The sequence below is a fragment of the Cnephaeus nilssonii genome (genome assembly GCF_951640355.1).
Source record: "Cnephaeus nilssonii genome assembly, chromosome: 3".
In the NCBI taxonomy this organism is placed as follows: domain Eukaryota; kingdom Metazoa; phylum Chordata; class Mammalia; order Chiroptera; family Vespertilionidae; genus Cnephaeus; species Cnephaeus nilssonii.
The window spans coordinates 41,537,289-41,551,997 of record NC_137074.1 but is presented as its reverse complement, the minus strand read 5'-3'; the positions used below and the strand labels follow the sequence as shown (position 1 = coordinate 41,551,997).

At 44.9% G+C, this 14,709-nt stretch overlaps 1 protein-coding gene across 4 annotated transcripts in view; it reads right to left on the bottom strand.

Moving 5' to 3' along the window:
* KLHL24 (kelch like family member 24) overlaps positions 1–10,619 on the bottom strand; it is a 40,259-nt gene extending 29,640 nt beyond the window's left edge. For 2 of the 4 annotated variants that reach the window (XM_079762832.1, XM_079762830.1), the window contains exons 1-3: positions 10,484–10,619; positions 4,676–4,787; positions 1,328–1,390 (exon numbers count right to left, since the gene is read on the bottom strand). The gene's annotated coding sequence lies outside the window, so the exon portion shown is untranslated. Of the gene's footprint in view, positions 1–1,327; positions 1,391–4,675; positions 4,788–10,447 lie in introns of all 4 variants that reach the window. The other 2 variants (XM_079762831.1, XM_079762833.1) reach the window with 2 other exon arrangements.
* Between the last annotated feature and the right edge of the window lie 4,090 nt (positions 10,620–14,709).

The window sequence follows — 14,709 nt, the reverse complement described above, 5'->3', positions numbered from 1 at the left end:
CTCCACAAAGCATAAAATATAAACTCTTCCTAGATGACAGGGTGGGTAAATGATTTGCACAGAAGGATCTTAGAAATATGAGATGCATTCCAAAGTTTATCTTTTGGGCTTCTATATGTTAATTTATTAGCCTTTGTTTTCCCATTTTACACAAATCAAGTATTTTATTTTAACTAGTAATGGAAAAAGCAAGAAATCAATTTGGCATCTCTGGACAAGAGGAAAATGTTTGTTCCAAGGAAATTTAATTAGAAAATTACACTGAGTGGCCAGATTATGATGATCTCTGAACGCATAATAATCTGGCCACTCACTGTGTGTGTGTGTGTGTGTGTGTGTGAATGTGTATTAGAGGCCCAGTGCAATGAATTCGTGCATGGGTGGGATCCGGCTAGCCTGGCCAGGGGGAGGGGACATGGGCGGTTGGCCGGCCTGCCTGATGAACTACTGGTCGAGGGGACAATTTGCATATTAGCCTTTTATTATATAGGATATACACTGAGTGGCCAGATTATTATGCGTTCAGAGATCATAATAATCTGGCCACTCAGTGTATATCTAGGTAAGTTAGTGGATGCAAGGGTGATCAGACGGTCATGTCAATGACTCCTGCCCATATCACATCATTTGTCTAGTAAAGCTACTAACTTTTTTTTTCTCTCTTATTTCTTCAGGGGTTTTATTTCTGTAGGTACATTGTCACTTGAAGGAAAGACTTTTCTTAACAGAATATATTTTTTTAATTGAATTGATTTTTAGAGAGAGAGGAAGGGAGAGGCAAGAGAGAAACATTGATGTGAGAGTGGAACATCGATTGGCTGCCTTCTGCATGCCCCACACCAGGGCTCCAGCCCGTAACTCAGTCATGTGCCCTGAATGAGAATCGAACTGGCAACCTTCCAGTGAACTGGATGACGCCCAACCAATTGAGCCACACTGGTCAGTGTTAAGGATACTGTAAGGTTTATTTCCAGCTGCAAAATTCATATATGTTGTAGACCTAGTTTCTGATTGTTAAGTAAATTTAAAATTAGATGTATTTGATTTATGTCCCAGAAAAATGAGTGGAGATAACTTATTTTAGTGTCTCTAAGACTGGAGAAAAATGCTGAAGGGGGACTGGGAGTATCAGGAAACGGTGGAAAGGACTGGGTAGATACTTTATTTAGTAGTGGAAACGACCGTGAGATTGCCTTCCTTTATGATCTTGAGGACAGAACTGTTCCTTGTGATTCTTACTGACCTAAGTGACCCCTGGTTCAAGAAAGTAAAATGGTTTAAATCTTCAAATAACTATGTTTAAATAGTTTATAAATATGATAAATACCTTTTTAGCATTTGCTTGATCAAAGCCTCAGTCAAAATATTTGTGTTGTCTCAATTTCCACACCTAAAATAAATGGAGAACAGCAGCAACATATAAATCAGATATGAATCACTTATACTGGTAGATGGCAGGATTTACTAATATGTTAAAAAATGTTTTTAGTTGATTTTAGTTTCCAACTGGAAGTTTACTTTTGTATAGAAAATCATTACTGAATAACAATTCCTGAAAGCAAATTGCTATTTTACATACAAATTAGTTTCGTTATTTGTCAACTTCTTTACTTGACAATTTTATCCTGCAGTAAGGTTTCTTGAGTGAAAGATGAGTAAACACTGGCATCAATAGCAAGCTAATGGTGACAGTAAGATGAGAAAAATAGATATCCTGTGATAATTCTTCATTGGATATTTGAAGAATGTCTGGTAATAGATATCAGATCTGAGTTTGGAGCCATTAAATAATTCTGAGTTGGTCTATCAATATTACCAAAAGTAAACAATTTAGTCATTATATATTATATAACCATGGAATATATTTCAGAAAAAATCTCAAGTATTCTAGGTAATTCAGGAAAAAGTTCATTTTAAAATCCACAGTAATTAGATTATCAATATAGAATCTCCAAGTTTATAAAATAATTTTTAATCTTTTAATATAAATGTATTATTTCTTCTGCTTTGTTGAAGTTTATATAGATGTAGTACCTATAGAAACTAACTAATTTAGCATAACTCCTTTTTTTGGGGGAGGGTAGAAAGGAAATAGAGGAATGCTTAAGAGAAAATACTAGCACCTTAAACTGTGCACAGAATAGCAATTGAACACTAATGGACCTGATTTCTGGCCCATCCTATCTAATAAAAGAGTAATATGCAAATTGACCATACCTCCGCTACACACAAACCACGCCCACCAGCCAATCAGAAGCGAGTATGCAAATTAACCCAACCAAGATGGCTGCGGCCACAGAGGGAGCAGGAGGCTTGGGTTTCCCTGGCAATGGAGGAAGCCAAGCTTTCCACCTGCCCTGGCCTGCCTTGGCCTCCACTTAAGGCTACAAAGTTTCAATTATAGAAGATAAATAAATCCCAATAAAAATGGTGGTAGTCACAGAGCTGGAGAGAGCAGGAGGCTTGGGTTGCCCCCAGCGATGGAGGAAGCCAAGCTTTCCACCTTCCCTGGCCTGCCTTGGCCTCCCCTTAAGGCTACAAAGTTTCAATTATAGAAGATAAATCCCAGATACCAGGGCCTCTGCTTGGGTCGCCGGGGGGCGTAGCCAGCCTACAAACCACCATAGGCCCCTCACCCAGGCCGCCCCACGCCCCAAGGGAACCCCCAACCTGATCCGGGACACCCTTCAGGGCAAACCAGCCGGCCCCCACCTGTGCACCAGGCCTCTATCCTATCTAATCATACCTAATAAAATGGTAATATGCAAATTACCATCACTCCGCTACGTCCACGATTGGGCTGGCTGGAGGCGCGGGGGGCGGGACTCAGGGTGGCCGATTGGCTGGCGGTAGGAGCGGGGGGCAGGGACTCGCGAGTCCCCAACCCCCGCTCCTCCCGCTGGCTTAAACGGCCGGCGCTGCTTAGGCCGGCGCTTCGGAAGACTCTGGTGGCGGAACTCGGGGTGGCCGATTGCGTGGCTGCTGGCACCAGTTTTCCGCCAGCAGCAGTTTTCCTCTGGCCACCCGCCCGATTGGAGCGCCTCCCGATCGGAGTTCCTCTCGGGGTGGCCGATCGTGCTGGTGGGAGGCGCTCTGATCGGCGGGTGGCCAGAGGAAAACTGCTGCTGGCGGATAACTGGTGCCGGCAGCCAGGTGAAGGAAAAGTCTATTGCACGAAACTTCGTGCAACGGGCTCCTAGTAAAAGAATAATATGCAAATTGACCATCACTCCAACACACAAGATGGCCACCACAAGATGGCCAGCAGGGGAGGGCAGGTGGGAGGGACCAGACCTGCAAGGGAGGGCAGTTGTGGGCGATCAGGCCTGCAGGGGAGGGCAGTTGGGAGGGACCAGGCCTGCAAAGGAGGGCAGTTGGGGGCGATCAAGCCTGCAGGGGAGGGCAGTTAGGGGTGACCAGGCCTGCAGGGGAGGGCAGCTGGGAGGGACCAGGCTGGCAGGGGAGCAGTTAGGCATCAATCAGGCTGGCAGGGGAGTGGTTAGGGGTTGATCAGGCTGGCAGGCAGAAGCGGTTAGGGGCAATCAGGAAGGCAGGCAGGCGAGCAGTTGGGAGCCAGCAGTCCTGGATCCTGGTGGGATCGGGCCTAAACGGGCAGTCGGACATCCCTCTCACAATCCAGGACTGCTGGCTCCCAACTGCTCGCCTGCCTGCCTTCCTGATTGCCCCTAATTGCTTCTGTCTGCAAGCCTGATCAACCGGGATCGGGCCTAAACGGGCAGTCAGACATCCCTCGAGGGGTCCCAGATTGGAGAGGGTGCAGGCTGGGCTGAGGGACACCCCCCTGTGCACCGGGCCTCTAGTATATCTATAAATAGAACTCATAAATTCTCAAGACCAAGTTATGGACTATTGATTTTTTTCTACAGAAATACATGAACACACTTCTCTATACCCTGATTATGCGATGATTGTGAGGTGAATGTTATCTAGCATGTTTCTTTACTTGTAGAACGCAGTCTAACTTGTGTGTACCTTTGGTAAAGAATATCTCAAATTGGTCAGATCAGGGGATTGTTAATCCTAGCTAAATGCATCTTCCCAATGGCAATAAGATTCTGAGCCAACACAGGTATTCAGCTCAATTCAAGAAACATTTATAAAGAGCCTATCCTTCGTCTGGCACTGGGGTTGCAAATACTGGATTCAGATCCAATTTTAGACTTTGGGATTGGCTAATATAAGAACCAGACAAGAACTCAAAGACTGATATTAAAATAGATTCATTTTCTCAGTGTTTCTCTAACAGAAAACACAGGTGCAGATTGGAAGAGATTCTCTCATGACTGATCTGATCTAGAATTATACCTTAAGGCAGCGATTTTCAACCGGTGTGCTGCAAGAATTTTTAAAACATGCAATACCTGACTATTCAGTCAGGGGCACTGACCTCCTTTTCCTTAGATTGCCAAATAAGAAAAATGACAACAGCCAATACAACAAGAGCCATCCAGTATGAATGAATAAATAAAAAAAATTATACCTTTTTTTTTCCAGATTGGCAAAAAAACAATGTATTTTTTTGGTGTGCTGCAGAATTTTAGTAATTAGCTTGTGTGCCACAAGATGAAAAAGGTAGAAAATTGCTGCCTTAAGAAGTAGAAGGGCAAGACAATTCATCTGGACATTTTCTGCAGGGTTTTTAGCTAATACTTACGGGACAGAGGGGGTCAGCATACAAAGTCCCAAGAAGATGTATACTATCAGAATTAATCTAGAGTGTAGCTGTGCTCCAACCAAGCTTATTTTTCCTTTAGAATGCAGGAATTCTATACAAAGAAAGAAATTACAATCAGCCTTAAAGATAGTACAGATTAATGAGGGGCTTATAAAGACTAATAAGTACCAGAAAAAAAGGAGACAAACAACATTTTTATTAACACAGTCATTGTAACATGCAGTACAGAACTGCCACGTGCTATGCTCTACACGACTTCATTTTCTCAAATTTAACCTTGAGTGAAAAAATAGCAGAGCCAACAGAAGACCAACCAAAAAGAGGTTTATCTTTAAAGATACATAGTAAGTCAAAAGAAGGAAGAAAACAACTGCAACATAATAAATCCATTATGTTAAAATAACTAGAAAGTTGTATTTAACATGATACTGTGTAAAACTAAGCAATTTTTATAAATTTCTGATATTTTCACAAAAGTTAGCTAATTTATTTGAACCATTATATTTAAATTTATGCTGTTAAATTTTCAATTTAAAGGTTTACTTTTGGAGCAGTGAATCCTGAACCAAGTTTTATAAATGGAATATTTAAAGTCCAGTCTGAAAGCTGCTATTTTCAAAATTTTTAATTTCTTAATGGAACCACCAAGAACATATTTACCCACTTAAGATATCATAAATAAACTAAAACCTTACATTTCTTTGCCTAGAATTATAGCAACTAGTGATTATCCTTTGTTTACTAGAACCTCAAATGGTCAATACATTATGACTTTGATTAATGAAAGAGAAATAAGAAGTATATGATGATGAAAAATTTAGGAGTGTTTAAACAATGTCAGACTAAACCATATGATTCTATAACTAAAAAAGAATACTATCTTTTCCCAAATTACAGAATCAAAAAATTGAATTTCTCCATTCAGTGTTTCTCTTCCTTGCCTTAAAAATTTTGGCTATTAATATTCCTCAAAGGAAGAAAAACAAATCATTAATCATCAGACCTCATACCTGGTATTAAACTGTCCTATTGAGTCTACTCATGCTTCTCACTAGACTTGACATGTAAACTTAACTTCATTGGCTTTATCTTGCTAACATGTTTCTTTTAGGTATTTAATGCATTGTTTTATTTTAAAATTGAAAGACCTATAGATATATAATATATAGTTTCTGTTAGAATTATGTTTTCTACTAGAGGTCAGGTGCATGAAATTTGTGCACGGGGGGTTGTGGGGTGGGTGGTGGTGGTGTCCCTCATCCCGGCCTGCATCCTCTTGCAATCTGGGACCCCTCGGGGAATGGGATGTCAGGCCTAAATGGGCAGTCGGACATCCCTCTCGCCATCCAGGATGCCTCATGCACCAGTGACCATACTTTTCATACAGGTGAAAGGCATCTTGCTGTTGTATGGGCAGCTACATTTTTTTGCCCTGATTATAAAAAGTAGTACATAACATGATCCTTCTGAGGCAGTAGTGCCATTTTCCCCATCTTATGGGTGGAAAAACTGAAGCAGAGAGAAGTTAAGTAATTGGCTTTGTCACACAGTTATAAGTGTCAGAATAAAGGCTGATCACAAAATGTGCAAGCCAGAGTCCATGCATGTCATCGCTGCATCATCCTGTTTTTTTCAGTGTTAGAGTAGCCTTGCCAGGTTTTAATTTTTAAATCTATGAGACTGTTCCCAATATATAGGGTAGGGTCCCTAGGACTGGCTGGCAATCAGGGCCATCTGTGGGTGACCAGTGGGCGGGGCAATCGCCCCCCTTTTACCCCCCCCCCCCCCCAGCACCTGCCTTGGCTAGTGGCCTGGCACTGCCAGCTGGCTGGCCCCACCCCCCAATTGCCGCTGCTGGTTGCCTCCCTCTCAAGCGTCTGCCCCCTGGTGGTCATTGTGAGTCATAGCGACTGGTCATTCTGATTTGCATATTAGGGTTTTATTATATAGGATTAGAATTATGCTTTCTGTTCTCTTATTAGAATTACTGAAGTCTGCAAGGACACTATCAATGCTCTGCCACTTGAACAAGTTTGAGAACCAATATCTAAAATGGCTTCTCTATGTATAAAAGCTTTTATAAGTCAAGTGATTTTTATTTACCTTAGGTGACACAAATAACTTTTAGAAATGACTGAATAGGTAAAGCCTAATATAAACACTAATTTAGTAAACTTTAAGATGTGCTCAAATCTGAAAAACTGTAGCCCTTATGTGAGTTTAAGCAGAGTGACAAACTCGTCAATTAAAAAAAAAAGTTAGTTTAGCTACTGTTTTTAATAGAATAGGATCTTAAAAAGATATACAAAATAACTGCAGCCGCTTATTTAAGAAATAGCAAAAAGCATTAAGGATTTAGCAACTTGGATAAAAGCTAAGAAAGTTTGAATTAAAGCTGATAGCTCTAACTCAGAATACTATTTCTTCTTCCTGTTTAGAGACTAAGTCACAGGCTTTGTCTGGATAAGCAGCCTTTTGAATGGTGGTTTTATTTTTGAAAAAGGTTTGCATTTTTTATTTATTTAGATAGGTTTTTAAAAGCCCTGAATGTGCATGTAGGATCAGTTTGGGATCACAGAAGCTGCTCCTTATGGTGGTCATCTCCACTTCTATTTAAAAATATATATTAAAATGCATAACCAATGAGAATTGTTCATATTCAAGTGCTGCTTTACCCAGATGGCTCAATCAACCTCCTACAGAAATGCTTTAAGTTTTTGGTCAATTCCTATGGATTTATAGGAAAAGAAAACATGATAAAACCCAAGCACTATTTCCAGAATCTCCCCATGAGATCAGGAAAACTGCATCAACACACTATGGCTAAAATGAACGTTTTTGTAGATTTTATTACAGGCACAGTAACTTACAATTTCAAAACAAGACATTTGCTGCCCTGGCTGGTGTGGCTACCTGGTTTGAAGTGACGACCCTCACACCGAGGGGTGGGTTGCAGATTCCCGTCAAGGGCTTGTACCTGGGTTGCAGGTTCATTCGGGCCCCATCCAAGCGCATGGGGGAGGCAAACAATTATTGTGTCTCACATTGATGTTCCTCTCTCTCTTCCACTCTCTCACCTCTGCTCCTACTTCTCCCTCCCTCCCACTTTCTCTAAATAACAATGGAAAAAATATACTGAGGTGAGGATTAACAAACAAACAAAAACACATTTGCAATTCGATCTCACAAATTCTGAATTACCATAGGGATTAACCTTTTGCACTCAGATGTCCAGTGTGACTCGACAACGGTTAGCATCGGTAGCAGCTCGTATGTCGAGCCACACTCGACACGTAGTTTCACCGCGGCGGGGGGGAAGGGGGATTTTTGTCTATTTTTCCAGTATCTTTTCTTGTTTTCATTAGCATGAAAGGACAAGTAAAATGTAAATGCCGTCTCAACTGATGCCAAAAAAGAAAAAATGAAAAACCGATAACGCAGGTGAAATTTATTAGGAAACTAGTACATGATCTTGTTGGAGAATTCAGAGATGGTACACTAACTTCCAGGGGTAGATTATTATCCACTAACTTAGAGCAACGTTTAGATGGAAAGCTTCATATAATCACACCTCACCCTAACAAAAAACACAAAGATTGTGTTGTTTGTTCTAACAGAAAAACCAAAGGAGGAAGAAGAGAGACGATTTATATTTGCGAAACATGTGAATGTAAACCAGGTCTTCAGGTGGGTGAATGTTTCAAAAAATATCACACCATGAAAAATTATAGAGATTAAAATTACTCTTTTAATGTATCAATAATTTGAAATATAAAAAATCCAAATAAATAAGTTTGTATGAAAAGAAACTCCAGTTTTTTATTCTACTGCCGCGCTTTGTAAAATCTGGGGTATTTAAAAAATTAAATCCCGAGTAGAATAAAGGAATCGAGAAAAAAGCGAGTGCAAAGGGTTAATATCTAGAAAAGTGAGCTACAACCCCCCCTCCCCCCAAACAAAGAAAACAACGAATTTAAACGGAGGTATCGAAGAATCTTTAACTTTTAGGGGGATATCCGCAAAGGGTACCTAATATTTTAGAATTATAACTTTACACCTTGGTCGACAGCAGGCAGATTTTAAATCTATTTTACGTACCTAATAAAAATCAACCTCAGCTGGTGGACCTAAACAGTCCGCAGCTGCACATACTGAGACGTGATCTTTAAAAAGCTGCTCGAGTGCGAGAAATTAGTCACTAAAATCCATCAAACTAGTGTCCAGTCCCTGCCTGGGGGGTGCCTGAGGCACCCTAAAATGCGGCGTTAGGGCCCTCACTCAGCTATTTAACACGTTAAGCGCCATGTCAGTCACCGGTGACTAACACTATACTTTCCGTCCGGACCGGCCAGTCACCGGTGCCGCCAGCATAGCGGTGAAATCGGATACCGAGGGCTAAACGGAAAGGAAGACAAAGCAGGCTTGGCGCTTAAAGGGTTAAACCTTGTTTACAAATCATCAAGAACACATTCGCAAGAGGACATCCTGCCCAGCATTGTGGCAGATTAGGCACCACTTCAACGGGCCTGGAGGGCGGGCCGTTCCCCGAGGACACAGAACCGGCCTCAGGTTCTAGCAGAGGCTGCGGGGCTCAGCCAAGGGCGACCCGGAAGGGTCCTTCCGCGCGGGAGCGCGTGCCGCCGGCGCCGCTCGGGCCGAGGCTGCAGAGCAGCGCAGAGCGCGCCCTCGCGCGTCCTCCAGATCACCTTCGAGGGGGCGGGGAGGCGCTGCCGGGGCAGGACCACCTAGCGACCAGTCGGCCGCCAATCAACACTCGGAACTCGCCCCCCGGGTCCCGCCCCGCCAGCCGCCGCAAGCGCCCAATCCCGACCGCGTTAACAATCGGCGAACGGAAAGTCCGGGACTTGGGGGGCGGGGACGTTAGGAACTAAATTAAGAAACCAAGCCTTGGAGTGGTAGGAAGGTGGGGAGGTTAGGCGGGGACTCGGCCGGCGGAACGCCCGCAGCCCCTCCCGCCACGACTCCCCGGGGACGGTCGCTCCAGGGCCGGGTTCTCGGCCCGGGCCCCGCCGCGATCCGTGGTAAACAAAGGCTCGTAGGGGGTTGGGGCGGGGGTAGCAGTCAGGTGACAGGACCGAGCACATTTCGCAAACGCTTTAGTGGGGCTACTCTGGCCCGTAGTCTGGGAACCCACCTTGACCCCGTCAGTCCTCCCCGACAGACAGCGATCGCCCCCGCCCCCCCCCCCAAAAAAAAACACATAAAAAAAACCACGGAAAGGCTTGATTTGAGGCCTTCGCATTCAGTGCTTCCTTCGATTATGAAAGAGCAGCGCCCCGTTCGAAGCCGGTCGGCAACAGCAGGACCCGTCTCCCCAGCCCCGTTTGCCAGCTGCTCCCGCCCCCGAGGCGACGGGGTGGCCGCCACCTGCTAACCCCAGCCCGGGCGGCCCTGTCCCTCCCAGCCTGGCCCCGGCGGGGCGCGTCAGCATCGCCGCGGTTCCGGGGCGGCAGTGCCAGGAGGCTGGGGTGCCCTCCTTTCAGGACTGTCGTTGCCGAGCGGGGCTAAAGACGCCCTACAGACCCCTACAGACAGGGGCCCAGCAGCCCCAGGGACGCCCTACAGACCCCTCGCCTCAGACAGGGGCCTAGCAGCCCCAACCGCAATCTCTCCTCGGCGCCCCCGTGTCTGGCCCCGAGAGGCCGGACGCCGCTGGCCTCCCTCCTGCAGACACCCCCGTGGTCGTGACCTCGGTCGCCCCTCCGCCCCCGGCGCTGGCCGGTTCCTCGCCTTTCGGCCGGTCCCGGAGCTGTCATCCCCGGGTACCTCTCGGCGAAGGCTGGAGGCGGCCAGCAGCAGTGGCGAGCAGCGGCTGCCCCCGCGGTCCGTTAGCGGCTGGCGGCGCAGCGCTCCTTCCAGCCCTGAAGTCTCCTGGAGCCACCAGTCGCTGCTGTAGCTCACAACAAAGGAAACATGTGACCGTCCGGGCCAAAACACTGAGCGTCATAGACCCTGGGCCAATCCGAGTGGGCTCCCCACTCGCGGGGCACCCTGGGAGATGTAGTTCCTACTGCGGGGGCGACCACTATGCGAGCGTGACGAGACCCAGTCCAGGGGCTGGTGACTTGGAAATACTTTGTTTTAGTTAGAAACAGGTTAAGGAAATGCATCGTCTTAGGATTCTAATGAGAAACCTGAGTGGTATGTTTATTGCCACGTCCAAGGCAAAAGCACATGTCCATGAAGTCGCAGAACCTTAGAGTGTGCGACGAGGTTTAGAGATCTTTTAAATTTGATCCCTTGGTTCCCAATTGTGAAATCTGAGGGCCCGAAGGGTGAAAGGGACAGAAAGCTTGTGTAGACAGCGCAGGGAAACCGTCTTTCTGTGTAAATCTGTTACTGTCACCTGCATTAAATCCTGAGTTACCTTTTTATTTTAGACGTACATGCAAATCAAAGTTGTTGCAAATCCCTATTTTCCAAGGCAAATAGATTCAGCAAAGGACATTATTTGGCGTTTGTTTTTTTTTCAAGGATGGGTATATTCTCAAACATTTAACTAGTTTTTGGTTTCTGATGTCAGAATTATAACTTCTCTCTCTTCTATTCGTTATGAATATAGTCATGCCTTTATTGAATAAAGGATTGTGTTGCAATGACCAGAGGTGTATCCTATATAATAAAAGGCTAATATGCAAATTGACCAAATGGCAGAACCACGGTCACAACAATGCACACTGACCACCAGGGGCTGCGCTCCCATAGGGCTAAGGATGTCTGACTGCCGTGGGGAGCGGGCCTAAGCCAGCAGTTGGACATCCCCCGACGGCTCCCAGACTGTGAGAGGGTGCAGGCTGGGCTGAGGGACTCCCCGACGCCCCACTGAGTGCACAAATTTTGTGCACTGGGCCTCTAGTATAATATAGAAGATCAGGCCTCTTAAAAATACTTTTTAGGCTTCTTTTCCGTCTCTTATTAAAAATGAAAATGCCTGCAATTTATTAAGTTGCTACAAAACTCCAGAGTCAGTGCTAGGCACTTTATATATATCCTTTAATCCTCATAATAACTTAGCAAGATAGGTGGTATTATCCCATTTTACAGGTGAAGAAACTAAACAGCAGAAAGGATAAAGTTTCAGCCCAGGTCATTCAGTTATTAAATGGTGAAGCTGGAATTCACACATACATTTAAAAAATTGTATTTATATTAATGTAGGTAGACAATTTTCTTTCTAAATAGTTTACTAACAAAGTTAAATATGTATTACAAGGTCAGTTGTGCAATAGCAGCCCCGTCTCCCACCCTTCCCCTTCCTGATTCTCCAAAAACAACCATTTTCAACTATTTGAACTATTCTGGTACTTAATCTCTATTTCTATATACCATATTGCTATTTTCTATTAAAGCAGTTGTCATCCCTGTCCCCCGTCCTTCCAATATTATAATTTCTAATTAAATAATTATTTAGTGTTTAAGTTATTAAGACTATTTATTATTCGCGGCTGAGTCAAATTTTTTTTCTTGTATGGATTTTTGTTTTTCCAGGAATAGGCAGGCAACTAAGCACTGGTGGATCCTCACTGCCTTGATAAAGTCTCAACTCCCTGGCAGTGCACACAGGTCCTTCCTGAGGCGCCTTAGGGTCTATCTCTGCAGCCTAAACACCAGCTTTAATAAACTACCCACAGTGGGCCAAAGGACTCACTCTCTCGGTATCCGGGCCATTCCCATTCATATCCTGCTCCCCATGCCTCCTATGCCCCCTCCTTCCTTTCACCCCATTCACTAGACTAGCTCCTGCTCTTCCCTCCAGGAGTCAGCTTGTGAGTCTCTCTTGGGACACCCTCTTTTCCTTCCCATTTTCCTCTGGGCTAGGTATCTCTCCTCTGTCTTTCCACAGCAACCCATCTTTATCTCCTTCCCAGCAGTCTTTACACTAATTGCCCATGTTTATTTACACGCCTTTACCAACTGAGTACCCCCTCAGGTCAGGAATCATGTCTTACCCATTTTATATCATAGCTCACCTAGTAAGTGTTCAGTGTGTATCTATTCACGGATCGAATGGTTTCTACTTCTTGAGTTTAAAGGCACCTGAAAAAAAAAAATTAAGTGCCACCAAGACCCTGGGATCCACTTGGGCTCAGCTGTATGATGTCCTCCTCAGAACGCCTCCTCTCTTGGGGCAGATAGGTACAGGATAGTCATCTGAGAGAGGAAGGGAGGGAGGGGACCACGGGACAGGCAGCCCTGGAGACAGGCAGAGGACTACTGGTGGATATGAGAGCTCCTCAGGCGCCAGAGTTTGAGTGGTTTCAGTATTGGTGAAGGGCCTTGGAAGTTATGCGTACTCCACTCCAGTGAGCATGGCTAGGTAGCAGCCTTTTTTTTTTTTTCAGCTGGGGCTGGAATATAAGTAGAGCTGTCGAGTCCAGGGGGAATCTTCTGAAACGGAGTGAGATTATTCTGTAATGTAATGTGATTTATTGTATGAGGTGTTTACAATCCAGGTTGGACTGGTCATGTGAATGAGGCAGAAACTTGGAGAGGGGGGAACCTTTCCTTTCAGGGATATACTACATTGTTCCAAAGTCTGTCTTCTTGCAGGTAGCCCACGGCAGTCCTTGTTTTGCTCTCCAGAGCATCCGTAACAGTCTCTGAGGTTTAAGGTTGCCAAGAATCCATAGTTCATCCAGCCATTCTTTTTATTTTTCTCTCCAGCATGCTCTTCTTCCCCATGCAGACAATATCACTCTGTAAACACACCAACCTTTCCTGCCTCTGCTCTTGGCCTCTTGTACTTGATGTTTCCTTGTCCCCAATTGTAGTAGAAATGTTGGTCCTCTTTTAAAGCTCATCTCTGGTGCCACTTCTTCTGTAGGGCCTTCTCTGAGTTTCTCCCCCACCTACCATGAAGCTGTGAACACCTTCAGTGTTTTTATTTATTTATTTATTTATTTATTTATTTATTTATTTACACTGACTAGCCAGATTATTATGATCTCTGAACGCATGCACTGGGCCTCTAATATACATATAGAGGCCCGGTGCATGAATTTGTGCATGGGTGGGGTCAGGCGAGCCTGGCCAGGGGGAGGGGACATGGGCGGTTGGCCGGGCTGCCTGATGGTCGACCTCCTGGTCGAGGGGACAATTTGCATATTAGCCTTTTATTATATAGGATATACACTGAGTGGCCAGATTATTACGTGTTCAGAGATCATAATAATCTGGCCACTCAGTGTATTTATTATTGTTTAAAGTATTACATATGTCTCCTTTTCCCCCGATTGGCTCCCCCCCCCCCCCCCGCCACTCCCGCCCCTCCCTTCCCCCCCACCACACACCTCCAGTGTTTTTAGACTGTGGCTTGGCATTATGTTTATACCCAGCCCCTGGATGCAGCTGGGTTCTTTGACAGGTATGGGCCTAGCCCTTTGAGCTTCTCCCCAGCAATAAATCCCAGTTGCAAAACACTGATGAATGGAGATTTTACTGACGGTTCCACAAAGGGAGATTTACATGGCATTTCACACTACAAAACTCTATAAAACCCTCTTTCAACATCTGTTCCCTTACCTCAGCCACCCCTCTTCTCTCACTAGACACCCTCTCTCTGGGCCTCTCTCTAGTACCAGCTTGGCTTTTCTCCCTTTTTATGATCTCTGCCATTTTCCTCCTAGACACCACCCCGCCCCCTCTTTTCAGTAATTTGCATTTTTACACTCATCACCTTTCAAAAAAGAGAGTTCCAGTCTTCAGAGAGCAGAAGCTCATAAATAACAAATTATCCCCGCCCCCTCACCATATTCCTCCACGGACATATTTAACATCGCAGCACGTCTGTTACACAACACCCCTCAGAGTGTTGAGTGAAGGGGAGAATAAACACAGTACATTATTTGCTCATGGCACCTGAGCCTCTCCAGTCTTGAGTCCCTCCCCTCCCCTCCCTTCGTCTCCCATTAGGTAAGAGTGACTCAGCTCTGAAGCCCTTGTGGATGCAGAGGTCTGACTCTCCCTGGCTTTGTAGTGAGTTACCAGGAAAG